This window comes from Dryobates pubescens, chromosome 3 (genome assembly GCF_014839835.1).
Source record: "Dryobates pubescens isolate bDryPub1 chromosome 3, bDryPub1.pri, whole genome shotgun sequence".
Lineage (NCBI taxonomy): Eukaryota > Metazoa > Chordata > Aves > Piciformes > Picidae > Dryobates > Dryobates pubescens.
In genome coordinates this window covers 20,482,776-20,497,405 of record NC_071614.1, presented here as the reverse complement: position 1 = coordinate 20,497,405, position 14,630 = coordinate 20,482,776, and the positions used below count along the sequence as shown (strand labels likewise).

Below are 14,630 nucleotides of genomic sequence, written 5' to 3'. Positions count from 1 at the left end.
TAGAATCATAGAACTATAGAATCATGGAGTCATGGAATCATAGAATCATGGAATCAGTCTCATGGAATCATAGAATCATGGATTCATAGAATCATGGACTCATAGAATCATAGAACTATAGAATCATGGAGTCATGGAATCATAGAATCATGGAATCATAGAATCATAGTCTCATGGAATCATAGAATCATGGAATCATAGAATCAGTCTCATGGAATCATAGAATCATGGAATCATAAAAACATGGACTCAGAATCATAGAATCATGGAATCATAGTCACAGAATCATAGAATCATAGAAACACAGAATCATAGAATGCTCTGGGTTGGAAGGGACTTCCAAAGCTCATCTAGTCCAACCCCCTTGGCAGTAAGCAGGGGCATCCTCAACTGAATCAGGTTGCTTCTGAGCAATCACAGAATCACCAAGGTTGGAAGAGACCTCATAGATCATGAAGTCCAACCTGTCACCACAGACCTCATGACTAAACCATGGCACCAAGTGCCACATCCAGTCCCCTCTTGAACACCTCCAGGGATGGTGACTCCACCACCTCTCTGGGCAGCACATTCCAATGGCTAATGACTCTCTTTGTGAAGAACTTTCTCCTCACCTCAAGCCTAAATCCTGACCTTGGATATCTCCAGGCATGGAGCCTCAGCTACCTCCCTGGGCAACCTGTTCCAGAGTTCCACTCCCCTCACAGTAAAGAACTTGTTCCTAACGTGCAATCTTAATCTACTCCTCTCTAGTTTGAAGCCATTGCCCTTCATCCTATCACTACAGCAGAACCTGAGGAGGATGGGACTGTGGGCCAGTTGTTTGGGGGACACAGTTCTAACACTATCTCCTGCAAGATCTGAGGAACACTTTGGTATTGCAAGAGTGGGAAACTTTTGACTTACATCACCCAAATGTGAGGCGTAGGGGGAAAATGCTTCTGAAACATTTGCACAAGAAAACAACTCCCTCAGTTTGTTTTCATGTTGAGGAGTTACTTGACAAATACTGGTTGTAACACTTGGAGGTGGCTTGACAGATCATCTGACTCTCTTCAGCACTCTAATAAGGAGCTTCCCTCACAGACTCCAGAGATCTAACCCTATTTCATCGTAGGTGGAGCAATGAGACACTGCTTTCACCTTCATAACGTGTGACCCACAAAAGCAAAAGGCCATAGCTTGCCACTGGTCAGTTATTGAGACCTTGGGCAATGTAAGAGTAGAAGTTGTCCAATGCATGGACAGGTACTAGTTGTCTATCATTGCCTCTGTTTCCATATCAGGCTTGTAAGCAGACCTGCAAACCTCGCTCTGGGGACACAGCTTCCCTCTAGGGAAACTTAGGCAAACCTTTGTAAATGGACTTCACAGAATCACAGAATCACCAAGGTTGGAGGAGACCTCAAAGATCACCAAGTCCAACCTGTCACCACAGACCTCATGACTAAACCATGGCACCAAGTGCCACATCCAATTCCCTCTTGAACACCTCCAGGGATGGTGACTCCACCACCTCCCTGGGCAGCACATTCCAATGGCTAACGACTCGCTCAGTGAAGAACTTTCTCCTCACCTCGAGAGTGATCAAGTCAGGGTAGCACCAGGTGCTCCCACATCACAGGACTCGTGGCAGTTAGAAAGGAAGCATCTCCTATCAGGGTCCTTTCTAATGCTGGCTGCTATCAATGGATATAACCTATAGCACAGGAGGTTCCACCTCAGCATGAGGAGGAACTTCTTCACTGTAAGGGTCACAGAGCACTGGAACAGGCTGCCCAGAGAGGTTGTGGAGTCTCCTTCTCTGGAGACTTTCAAGACCTGTCTGGATGTGTTGCTGTGTGACCTGTGCTGGATTCTATGCTCCTGCTCTGGCAGGGGGGTTAGGTTTGATGACCTGCTGAGGTCCCTTCCAACCCCTAACATCCTGTGAGCCTGTGATGTAGTTTTGGGTCTTCTCTCTTCTCACCCTGAGGTATGGCTGCACACTTGTGCTCTGAAGTATGGGATGGGAATCATTTCACCTCACGTCGGCTCTAAAGCTGGTCATCTGAGCTCGTCAATGGATAGAAACATCACCTGACAGGACTGTTCATCTGTCCCACCTCACATGCCAGCACGACAGTGCCTGCTGGAGGCTCTGGGAGGGAGGGGCTCACAGCACCAACTGGGGCTTGGCCAAAACGATTAGATCATTCCTTGCCGCTCGGGGTGAGATTGCACAGCAAGGGAGAGCAGGAGGAAAGGACATAAGCCTTGACAGCCTCTGTATCTCCGAATTATTCCCGGGCACAGGGAGCTGGGACCGAAGCAGAGCCAGCTTTGCAGGGCAAGCACCTTGCTCTTCCTTTCCGTTCACAGATCACAAGCACAGAAGAAAAATCCCGAAAGGCACAAGGACATAAAAAATGACACAGGAAAGCCACCAGATGGGGCTCGGCACTCGAGAAAATGATCCACCACTCACATACGACACCGGTGACACCGGCATGACATCCCCAGCACAGCTCGAGTGGGGTGGAAATGCCCACGGACCCACTTGCTCTCTCACGGGCACCAGTCCTCTTCCCTCGACACGCTGAAGGCCACTGCCTCTTCTGGCATTGCTCTGAAAGACCTCAGCCCCAGAAGCTGCAGGATGACACAGGAATGCTGCCTTCCTCTCACACGTGCAAGAAATTAAACAACAAAGCTCAGCTGGAAAGGCAAAGCTGGGGAGAGTGAGTTGTGATGGCTCACAGAGAAAGCAGAAGAAAGGACATGGCAACTGTTATTTTACACTATCAGTGACAGAGAGCCACTGAAAACCATGGTGGTGCTGTCCATAAAGTGCTGTCTGTGGGCAAAGGCAGCATCACCTCTGCCAAACTCTTTCCAGGGAGATAGTCACCAAATCTGTCCTGTAGTCTTGCATGGCTTCCCCTTCCAAGGAGCTCCTGTTCCTGCTACTACATGAAACCTAAACTCTCCTTCTGAAGGTTGAAAAGCAATTTATCATCATCTCAGCCATGGACAAGGAGAAGAATTTATTCCTTTTCACCCTGAAGCCATCTTTTAGCAGTTTGCACATAGTTACCATCTGAACCCTTCCTTTCTCCAGACTAAAAATGCCCTATTTCTTGCAGCCCCTTCTTACAGCTCATGTTTTATAGACCTCTGCTCTTCTGCATTGCTGTCCCTTCCAGCTGCCTCCAGTTCTGGGTTACTTTCAAGACCATCTTTACTTTTCCAAGCATTCTGGATGGGCAGAACCAAACTATAACAATGCCACTGAGTCACACAAAAAGATGAAGAAGCAGCTGACAGAATGAGCTAACAGAATGGACATCACTAACAGAATGAGCTAACAGAATGGACATCACTTCCTGCAATAATTTATCCCTGAGGGTGGTTAGACACTGGCACAGGTTGCACAAAGAGGTGGTAGAAGCTCCAGCCCTGGAACCATTCCAGGTCAGGCTGGATGGGCTTCCGAGCAAACCAATCTAGCTGAAGATGTCCCTGCTCATTGCAGCGAGGCTGGACCAAATGACCCTTAAATGTCTCTTCCAAATGTCTCTTCCAACCCCAAACATTTTATGACTCAATGAGTCTAGGCCATGCTTCCTTGAAACCATGAAAGCCAACCTTGCCCACTTTGATCTGTGCTGGAAGACCCAACAGGACAGATCTGCCCCTACTCAACTACCACTTCAGGCATCCCTGGGCATAATATTGGCCAGAGGAAGGTCACAGCCTTCCATATTAATCATGTGTGAGCAAAACAGCTGAAAGGAAGTGATCGTCCCTTTGCATTCTCTCTTTGGTCCATGCAAAGTTATGGTGCTCTCTCCTTAGCATTCTTCAGACCCAAAGCTGACAGAGAGAGGAAGGAAGGGAGCAAAAATCCATGCCAGCTGGTTGTGAGTTTTCAGTAGAGAAAGCACAAGAATAACTGGGAAAAGGAGGTTTACTACCTGATAGGCTTTCAACAACTAATAAATACCTAATTAATCGATATAAATGCTCACCCAGCTGTAACACCCAGAGTCCTCAACACTACTTCCCAAACCAAAAGCACAGCATCAGTGTAAGCAGGACGAAGGAGCTGGGATCGTTTAGCCCGGAGAAGAGGAGGCTCAGGGGAGACCTTATTGCTGTCTACAACTACCTGAAGGGAGGTTGTAGCCAGGTGGGGGTTGGTTTCGTCTCCCAGGCAACCAGCACCAGAACAAGAGGACACAGTCTCAAGCTGTGCCCAGGAAGGTTTAGGCTGGATGTTAGGAAGAAAGTCTTCACAGAAAGCGAGATTGGCCATTGGAATGTGCTGCCCAGGGAGGTGGTGGAGTCACCATCACTGGAGCTGTTTAAGAAGAGACTGGATGGGGTGCTTGGTGCCATGGTTTAGCTGATGAGATGGTGTTGGGTGATAGGTTGGTTTCTAACCTGGTTAATTCTATTCTATTCTATTCTATTCTATTCTATTCTATTCTATTCTATTCTATTCTATTCTATTCTATTCTATTCTATTTCTATTCTATGCTATTCTATTCTATCCTATCCTACTCCCATTCCATTCCATTCCATTCCATTCCATTCCATTCCATTCCATTCCATTCCACTATACCTGTTTCTTTTGCAGCATTTTCTTTACTTCTTTGAGGGCTCCCCCCCCCTGCCCCCGGCTACCTTTACTAACACTGGTTAGGTGTAGACAAGCTTTGAAGAACAAAAAACAAGAAAGAAAGAAAGGAAAAAAATCCCTGTCATTTCACCTGGACTTTGTTGTTCTCGGTCAAGCTGGTAGCAAACAGGGCTCTATAATTAGGCTTTCAAATCCATATTCAGGGCTGATCTTCAATCTTTAGCAACACGATGCTTCCTCTTATGTCAGTGCAAGCCATTCACTGCTCTGTGCTTCTGAGAACCAGGCTAATTTATTTATCTAAGAGCTTAATTTTGGATACAGGAGCCTAACTTTGGGCTTTTTCTTTTCTTTCTTTCTTTTTTTTTCCCCCATGAATGCTGGCTATTTTTATCTTCAAATGCGTCTAGTTGTGTGCACACATGTATTTTTAGTTCTAAGGCCCATCGTGGCTTGAAGAGATAGAACTAATTTGAGGTTGGGGGGGAAAGGAGGGGGGGGATTTGGGGTGATTTTTCTGGAAATGCACAAAGGATTGGCTGTCCCCTCTGTCCTGGCAGGGTTCCCAGAATTCCTGTTGGTATAATTACCCTCACGCTTATTTACTACGTATGTGGCAGTGGCACACAAACTGCACGGCGCAAAGGCACTGCTGTCCCTGCGCCAAAGCACGCTTTGGAGCAGCCAAAGCCACTGGCTCCACAAATGTGGGCACATAACCTTTGGAGACAGCCCCAGGATGCCACCAGGAGGGAGAGGGAGGGGAGGGGAGGGGAGGGGAGGGGAGGGGAGGGGAGGGGAGGGGAGGGGAGGGGAGGGGAGGGGAGGGAATTAATCAGGTTGGAAAAGACCTTTGAGATCATCGAGTCCAACCTATCATCCAACACTAATCACTATCTAATCACATAATCTTTGGAGACAGCAACAGGATGCCACCAGGAGGGAGAAGAATAGAGTAGAGTAGAGTAGAGTAGAGTAGAGTAGAGTAGAGTAGAGTAGAGTAGAGTAGAGTAGAATAGAATAGAATAGAATAGGAGTAGAATAAACCAGGTTGGAAAAGACCTTTGAGATCATCAAGTCCAACCTACTACCCAACACCATCTAATCAACTAAACCATGGCACCAAGCACCCCATCCAGTCTCTTCCTAAACACCTCCAGTGATGGAAGTGCTCCACCAGCTCCCTGGGCAGCACATTCCAATGGCCCATCTGTCTTGCTGTGAAGAATTTCTTCCTAACATGCAGCCAGATGGCTCTACTCTAAAAACTCCTCACTGCTCTGAATGCTATGGACAAAGATGCTTTGTGTGTACGGTAGAGGCTCCTCAGCTGCCTCAGCATGCACTGGAGCAGAAATGTCCAGAGATAGGATTATGGAGTCAGAGGCTGTGTCTATAGATTAAACAAAGCAGAGTAAAGACCAGCCATTGTGCTTGGCAAGCTAGCATGACTTGACTCCACATGACTGTGTCCATGGTAGTTGGCCTTGGCCAAAATTGCCAGAGACTGAGCTGACAGTTTAAGGTGGTGAACAGGATTATGCCTGTGCCTTGGCACCGTTCAATGGACAGAGGTGACTCTAAGTATCAGGTGCAAAAAGTGTGGGAGGATGCCTCAGGCAACAGGCAGGCTTGAAATAAAGAGGATGCTGATACGTAAAGGGGCTGCAGGAGCACAGAAAGGCAAGCCAGCACAGGCTCTGGGCTATGTTCTGAGAAGATAAGAGTCCTGTCCCACACAACCACAAGCTGACCAAGGTCAGGAATCTCAGACTATATTTACAATAGTCAACGAAGGACAGAGGCTCGATCGCTTTTCCTGAGGCCAATCGACCAGGACTCAGAAACAAACTCTCTCATCCTCTAAAACCAGGTAGCTGCCTTCATTCTCAGTATTTGGAAGGATCCCTGGCCCCTACAGAGTCCTGAACCCTGCCCAGACTATGCTCATGATTCTATCCCTGGAGGTATTTAAAAGCCATGTAGATGTGGTGCTGAGTGATGTGGTTTAGTGGCAGCTTGACGGTGCTGGGTTAACTGTTGGACTTGATGATCTTAAAGGTCTCTTCCAATCAAAACAATTCCATGATTTTGTGGTTCCTAGGGAGAGTGCTAGTAAGCCTTGACTAATCTAGTGATTCTACTAACAATTTAGCAGCATGATAAAGTTGCAGTGGCCACGAGCATCCTAGCTTATTAGCAGATGTACATGGAAAGATGGAAAGGAATAGGATTTGAGGTACTCAGTCCATATCCAACAATCCAGGCTGGAAAACACCTTGACCAAGCACAACCAACATCTGCCTTCAGGGAAGCAAAACTATGACTTGAAAAATGGCAGAGCCTGCTTAGAGAAGCCAGAAACAAGCCTCTAGAGAAAGCAGCCCAGAAAATTAACTCCGCTGAGTTAGCTGAGTTAATTAACTTACACCTGCAGCCCCTTACATGGCCCTTTGGATGAGCAGAACTCATCATGACCAGGAGGCCAACAGGTACAACTCCCTTCCCAGCATCTCATTAACCTCCTCTGCTCCTCTCCAGACAACTTGGCTTTGTCTTGGCACTACAGGAGCGCGGTGATGTTCTAGATGCCACGGCAGCAATGCATACCATACGGATGGGCACCATCGCCATCCTGTGGCACCAACCTTCCCCCTGGTGCTCAATCCTGGAAGAAAAGGGGTGGGATGGGTCACATTATTCAGCTGGTGGCTCAGCTTCCTGCTGCCTCCTTCATAGGCACTCCTGCTAACTCTTGCAAGGGGCCATTATCCTTATGCACTGGAGGGTGTTTACAGTTTAAAAGCCCACTCCTTGGAAGGGAGGAAATGAGGACACGTGTAATGGCTCGGCTGGAAGGTTTGCAGAGGAGGCTGCCTGAATGCACCCTTAAAGTGAAGGTTATGTAAGGCCAGATCTCAGCTGGAGCAAGCTGGCATCCACAGGGCTCTAGCAATTTACACCAGCTGTGGCTTTGGCCCGCTTGGTTTTTTTAATTTTAATGAATTATTTTCATTCTCACAGATACAAAAGGAATGGAAGATGCAAGCAACAGGGGAGCATGACAGTAAAACTCTCTCTATTAAAAAAAACCCAAATCAAACACAGTTGCCATCACAATTAAGGTGCACAATATCAACATTTGTTAGTGATTACTTTCTTTTTCTTTCTCTTTCTTTCTTTCTTTCTTTCTTTCTCTCTTTCTTTCTCTCTTTCTCTCTTTCTTTCTCTCTTTCTTTCTTTCTTTCTTTCTCTCTTTCTTTCTTTCTCTCTTTCTTTCTTTCTCTCTTTCTCTCTTTCTTTCTCTCTTTCTTTCTCTCTTTTCTTCTCTCTTTCTTTCTCTCTTTCTCTCTCTCTTTCTTTCTCTCTCTCTTTCTTTCTCTCTTTCTTTCTTCCTTTCTTTTCTCTCTGCTATAATGTTGCAAGTTAGCAACAAGGATTCACAGATGGATAATTATTGTTCCTAATTCGAGGATCAAAGCAGTAACTATTGGGCCCCATCTCTAGGTGCTGATATACCACAGTTTTGTGTGTCTGCTTCCATGGCATCAAATTCCTCCAGAGCAAAGGGCTGCATCCAAACAACCTCCAGGGAATTTTTCTGGCCTGCACTGCCAGCAGATCCAGAGAGGTGTTTCTACCACTTTAGTCTGGTGAGACCTCACCTGGAGTGCTGTGTACATGGAGCCCTCAATATAGAGGCTCCATGGACCTGCTGGAGAGGGTCCAGAGGAGGGCCACAAAAATCATCAGGGGATTGGAGCACCTCTGCTACAAGGACAGGCTGAGGGAGCTGGGGTTGTTCAGCTTGGAGAAGAGGAGGCTCTGGAGAGACCTAATAGCAGTCTTCCAGCACCTGAAGGGGGCTACAGGAAGGATAGAGAGACTGTTCACAAAGGCCTGCAGTGACAGGATGAGGGGCAATAGCTTCAAACTAGAGAAGAGCAGATTTAGATATCAGGAAGCTCTTTACTATGAGGGTGGTGGAACTCTGGAACAGGTTGCCCAGGGAGGTGGTCGAGGTCCTTTCCCTGGAGATATTCAAAGTGAGGCTCAACAAGGCCCTGGGCAGCCTGATCTAGTTGGGGATGTCCCTGTTGAGTGTGGGGAGGTTGGACTGGATGACCTTCGGAGGTCCCTTGCAGCATGGTCCATTCTATAATTCTATGATTCTAAGCCTTGAAGTGTGTGCGGGATTTGCTTACAACTCTTCTAGTTGTGTTGGGCAGAAATCATCCTGGGGATGTTGCTAAACTGGGAAAGATCACTTGCCATTTGAAAAGCAAGAAAGGGTTTCTCACAGGACTACATGAGCAGTGCTCAAACCCTTCATAAAATCACAGAGTTGATGTTGTTGAAAGAGACCTTTCAGATCATTGAGTCCAACTGTTAACATGGCACTGCCAAGTCACCATTAAACCATATCCCAAAGTGCCACAACCACACAACTTTTAAATCTTTCCAGGCATAATGACTCCACCGCTTGCCCAGGCTCGACAGTTTCAGGGCTTGACAACCTTTATGGCTCCACCATTTCCTGGGTCAGTTCCTTTAATAGAATAGAGTAGAATAGAATAGGATAGGATAGGATAGGATAGGATAGGATAGGATACAATAGACCAAGCCAGGTTGGAAGAGACCTTTGAGATCATCGAGTCCAACCTATCATCCAACACCACCTAATCAACTAAACCATGGCACCAAGCACCCTATCCAGTCTCTTCTTAAACACCTCCAGTGATGGTGGCTCCACCACCTCCCTGGGCAGCACATTCCAATGGCCAATCTCTCTTTCTATGAAGAACTTCTTCCTAACATCCAGCCTAAACCTTCCCTGGCACAGCTTGAGACTGTGTCCTCTTGTTCTGGTGCTGGTTGCCTGGGATAAGAGACCAACCCCCACCTGGCTACATCCTCCCTTCAGGTAGTTGGAGACAATAATAAGGTCTCCCCTGAGCCTCCTCTTCTCCAGGCTAAGCAACCCCAGCTCCCTCAGCCACTCTTCATAGGGCTTGTGCTCCAAACCACTTTCTCAAGCACATATCACCAAATCTGTTATCATTTTCCTGTAGAAATATCTGCTAGAAATAATGGGAATGGCAGGCTTCTGCTGCACAGCAGAAAACAGTCATATCATATTCTAAGTCAGTTTAAAGTTGTTTTAAAGCACAGACAGATTTACTATGTACTAACCATCTCAGAGGCACCTGATTTATTTTATAAACTGTACATTGGGGAGGATCATCTCAGAAAGTGATAGAATAATTTAGATTGGAAGGGACCTCTAGAGATCTGTGGAGCAAGCCTCCCCTGTAACTTTGAAGTTAGAAAAGGCTGGTCATAGCCTTGTGCAGTTGAGTTTTGAAAATCTCCAAGGATAGAGACTCCACAACCTCCCCAAGCAACCTGTTCCAGCACTTAACCACAGTCATTGCAGAAGTTATTTTCAGCTTGAGATCATTTTCACTACTTAAAGAAAGTCTACAAATCAACCTCTCCTTGAAAAGAGTCAGTTCATAGAATCATTGAATCAATAAGGTTGGAAGAGACCTCAAAGATCATCAAGTCCAACCTGTCACCACAGACCTCATGACTACTAAACCATGGCACCAAGTCCCACATCCAATCCCCTCTTGAACACCTCCAGGGATGGTGAGTCCACCAGTTCCCCAGGCAGCCTGTTTCAGGGCATGACAACCCTGAGAAGAAATTGTTCTTAATCTCTAACCTAAGCCTCCCTTGGTGCAACTTGAGGCTGTTTCCTCTTGTCCTATCACTTATTACTTGGGAGAAGAGACTGACCTCCACCTCGCTATAGCCTCCCTTCAGGTAGTTGTAGAGAGCAAGAAGGTCTCCCCTCAGCCTCCTTTTCTCCAGGCTAAAGAAATCCACTTTCCTCAGTCACTCCTCATAAAAGTTGTTCTCTAGACCCTTTCACCAGCTTCATTGCCCTTCTGTGGACACACTCCAACATCTCAACGTCCTTCTGGCCCAGAACTGCACCCAGCATTTTGAGGTGTGGCCTCACCTGAGCATCATGCAGGTTTTTGTTAAATTCCCTTTTCACTGGTGGATGGATCACATATTTGGGGCTGTGGGACCACATGGCAGGGCTGCAGGTGTGTATTTCATCCTGCTGACAGATACCAGGGTCATAACCTCCTGCAGATGCATGGGGCAGAGAACTAGGGCAAGGACATCAAAGCAGCTAAGGCTCCAGAGACAAAACTGGGTGAGCTGCTCATACCTGTGGTGCTCAGGCTGGGGGATGTTTCTGGGATTCATATTTGTGACAATTCTCCAGATTCCTGGAGTCCTGACATCTGCAGATCTTTGCTTAGTAAATCAATAGAGTCAGAGAATGGCTTTGTAGCAGGAGCTACTACAGTTTCAAGCCAGGCTTGTAGAAATCATGTTTATGTTTTTACTTGTCAAATATGTTGCTGGTGTCAATTCTTTTGTGAGTCCTAAACCAGAAAAAAAAACTTCAAAGACCTCTCCAGCACCAGCCCTTTTTTGACTTTCATGTGGGAAGCCTCTCCGTGCTGGGGAAAGGAGTGGGCAAGGTAACAGGGGCTGCTAGAGAGGGCATTGAAGGGTGCTGCAGAAACATGTCACAGCATCTAACACACGTGGGATGGTCTTGCATCCTAGCACTGAGCCAAATGCCCTCTTTCATCACAGATTCCTCCCAAATTAGTTATGAATACTTTAAGTCCCAGTCCATTTGCTATTTTACACATACTTATTTACTTCAAGTATAGTCCAACACCTTGTGCTGTCGCCTCAGGCAAAGCCTTCTGTTTTAAATCAAAGCTGTTAAATAGAGAAAGAAAGGAAGAAAGAAAGAAAGAATGAAAGAAAGAAAGCAAGAAAGAGAGAAAGAAAGAGATAAAGAAAGAAAGAAAGAAAGAGAGAAAGAAAGAAAGGAAGAAAGAAAGAGAGAAAGAAAGGAAGGAAGAAAGGAAGAAAGGAAGAAAGAAAGAGAAAGAAAAGGAAAGAAAGAAAGAAAGAAAGAAAGAAAGAAAGAAAGAAAGAAAGAAAGAAAGAAAGAAAGAAAGAAAGAAAGAAAGAAAGAAAGAAAGAAAGAAAGAAAGAAAGAAAGAAAGAAAGAAAGAAAGAAAGAAAGAAAGAAAGAAAGAAAGAAAGAAAGAAAGAAAGAAGAAAGAAAGAGAAAGAAAGAAAGAAAGAAAGGAAGGAAGGAAGAAAGAAAGGAAGGAAGAAGCTGAACTCATACTCAGGTTTTGTATCAACTCTGAGCTGATAGTTTTTAATCTCAGGGCTCTACTTTTGGAAACAAAACAGATCCAAGTCCAGTAAGCCCTACAGGAACAGGTGCAGCCACAGGACTTGAAAGTAAGCAGAAGCCTTTTGATGGACTTGCCTTGGTTCCAAGCATGGGTAGTTTCAGGCCAAACCTAGAGAAATGCCTGAGGGCTTCCAAAATGTGAGCATCCAGGGTCATACTATGTGAAGGGTTAGGGCAGGGTCAACCACCAGACAAATGGCAGATGCTATTAACCCCTCTCCATTCCTGAAGAGGAAGAGAAAGGGAATAAGGAAGATAGACTTACAGATTGGAAAAGAAAACTTCAACAGCTTTAATGAACTTAACAACAACAAAATGAAATATATGCAAATGCATGTATCTATGCAGAACTGATGGCAGTTATGTCACCATCACCACTGATGGTATGGGCAGACACCAAGGAAGTCCCAGACTGGACTCACCAGCAGGTGGGAACTGGAGTCAGAAGCTGGATTCTGGAACTGAACTCAGAAACACACAGACTGGGACTAAAAGCAGAATGGACAGAGCCCTTCTAGGACACTGGCCACTGAAGAAGGGACTTCCAGCACTTGTGATCCCTCAGCTTTATATGAAATATGACATGCAAGGAATGGCATCCCTTGTTGGTTATTTCAGGTTCCTCTGTCCTGTCCACACCTTCCTACAGGTGCCAGCTCTTACTGCACCCACAATGTGGTACATAAGATTTAGCAGTAAGCTTCACTTGCACATAAGCAAGTATACAGAAAGGGTGATTGGCTATTGGAAAGGGCTGCCCAGGGAGGTGGTGGAGTCACCATCACTGGAGGTGTTTAGGAAGAGACCGGATGGGGTGCTTGGTGCTATGGTTTAGGTGATTAGATAGTGCTGGGTGACAGGTTGGGCTCAATGATCTCAAAGGTCTTTTCCAACCTGGTTAATTCTAATTCTAATTCTAATTCTAATTCTAATTCTAATTCTAGTTCTAATTCTAGTTCTAGTTCTAGTTCTAATTCTAACTCTAATTCTAATTCAATTCACCTCTTACTTGCTGCACCCAACCATGATAGACAAGATTTAGCAGTGACCTTGGTCTCCACAGGAGCAAATATAAGCCAGAGCCTTTGTGCACCCCAGTCCTTGGCAGCAACTCTAAAACATCAGCATTACCACTGCTAGAAGCATCCTCTGTCTGTGCAAACATGCCAGTAGCTACAGAAAATGCCATCCCTGAGAAGAAACTGAGAAATAAAATCACTGAACAGATCTCGACACATTCCAGCAAGTCAACATCTTTCTTAAACTGAGGGACCCAGAAACGGACAGCGGACTCAAGGTGTGGTCCAACCAGTGCTGAGCACAGGGACAGAATGACCTCCCTGCTCCTGGTGGCCACACTATTCCTGGTGGTGCTGGGGAAGATGAGGGGGTCACATCTCCTGCTGGAAGATCAGGGAACTCTAGGATAGTATTCACTGAATTTAGAGTATTTACTCCCTGGACATCAAGGTCAAAGATGCCAAAGCAGGAACTAAAATCACTAGATAAGACTTCTGTACAGCATAGCTTCTCCTAACTCCCATGGGCAGTGGCATGGTAGCTGAGGAAGTGGATGTTCCAGGAGTGACTGCCAGTAAGAGGGGATTTTTTTCATGGTACACCAGAATAACACCAACCTGAAGGAGTTTAGGGTGACAGAATCCCGTGTCTGAAAAAGGAGGCTGATTCCTGAGGACCTGGTGGGGCTGAAAAAAGCCTCTGCCTGCTGCAGAGCGGCCAGAGTCAGAATCGTAGGCTTGCCACTGGCTGCAGCAGGCTCTCCCTGCCGCTTGCATCCCCTTCCCAGCACACGCTGCTGCAGAGCAAAGCTTCAGGGCTCCCCAAGATCAGCAAATCCTCTGGGTGCTGCTCTGCAGCAATGAGGAACGCTGAGGGTCCACCCCAGCCTTGCGATGGACTTGGGGCTATGCATTCAGCAGCACATCCTCAGCTCCCTGGAGCAAGGCTCCCGACGCGGTGGCTTTGTGCAAGGGTTGAGACTGTCGCCTTCGGTTTGCCGTCCCTTTGAGAAGAAGGAGCTAAAAATTGGGTGAGTGCCTGTGAAATCCTGGAAGAACAGCCTCAGATCCTGGCTATTTTTAGTTTCACAGAAGCTGTGCATACATTAGCAAGGGCCTGCCTTCCTCCCTGGCTCTGAGAAACCACACAGTGTCCTTCCAGCCTGCCAGGAAGGAGGTTAACCCTTGTCATCTCACCACAGTTGGCCTCATCCAGCTGCAAGTTCATACAGAGGGACCAGAAAAGAGGGTAGAAAGGTCTTCATGCCCATTTTGGCTCTAGTCAGGTGGAGGAAGAATTGGGGAGGGTCTTTCTCCAGGGGTCTCGAGCAGAAGTCTTTGGTATCAGCTGCGGACTGGAAGGAAACTCCAGCGCAGCAATGGCAACTGACTCCTATCCCTCAAAGTCACACTACAGGCTGAGAGGGGCAGGGAGGAGTTCAGAGTGCTTGCAGGACCCAATAGTTGATGTCTCAACTCCAATGACCTTTTGTGATGGCCAAGACAGATGCCAGTCATGAACTGCCAGGTGTCACTTTGAGGGCACCCACTATGAGATACTGAATCTAAGCCTGCAATCTTTTAGCCAAGCTGTATCCTGGGAAAGATGACCTCATCACCACACAGGCTCCTCAGATGCTGGGTGTTGCATCTCCCTCTTCCCACTGGCAGTGTCTCC

General features: G+C 46.5%; 1 protein-coding gene across 1 annotated transcript in view; it reads right to left on the bottom strand.

Moving 5' to 3' along the window:
- XKR6 (XK related 6) overlaps positions 1-14,630 on the bottom strand; it is a 247,600-nt gene that overhangs the window by 33,449 nt on the left and 199,521 nt on the right. The gene's annotated exons all lie outside the window — the stretch shown is intronic.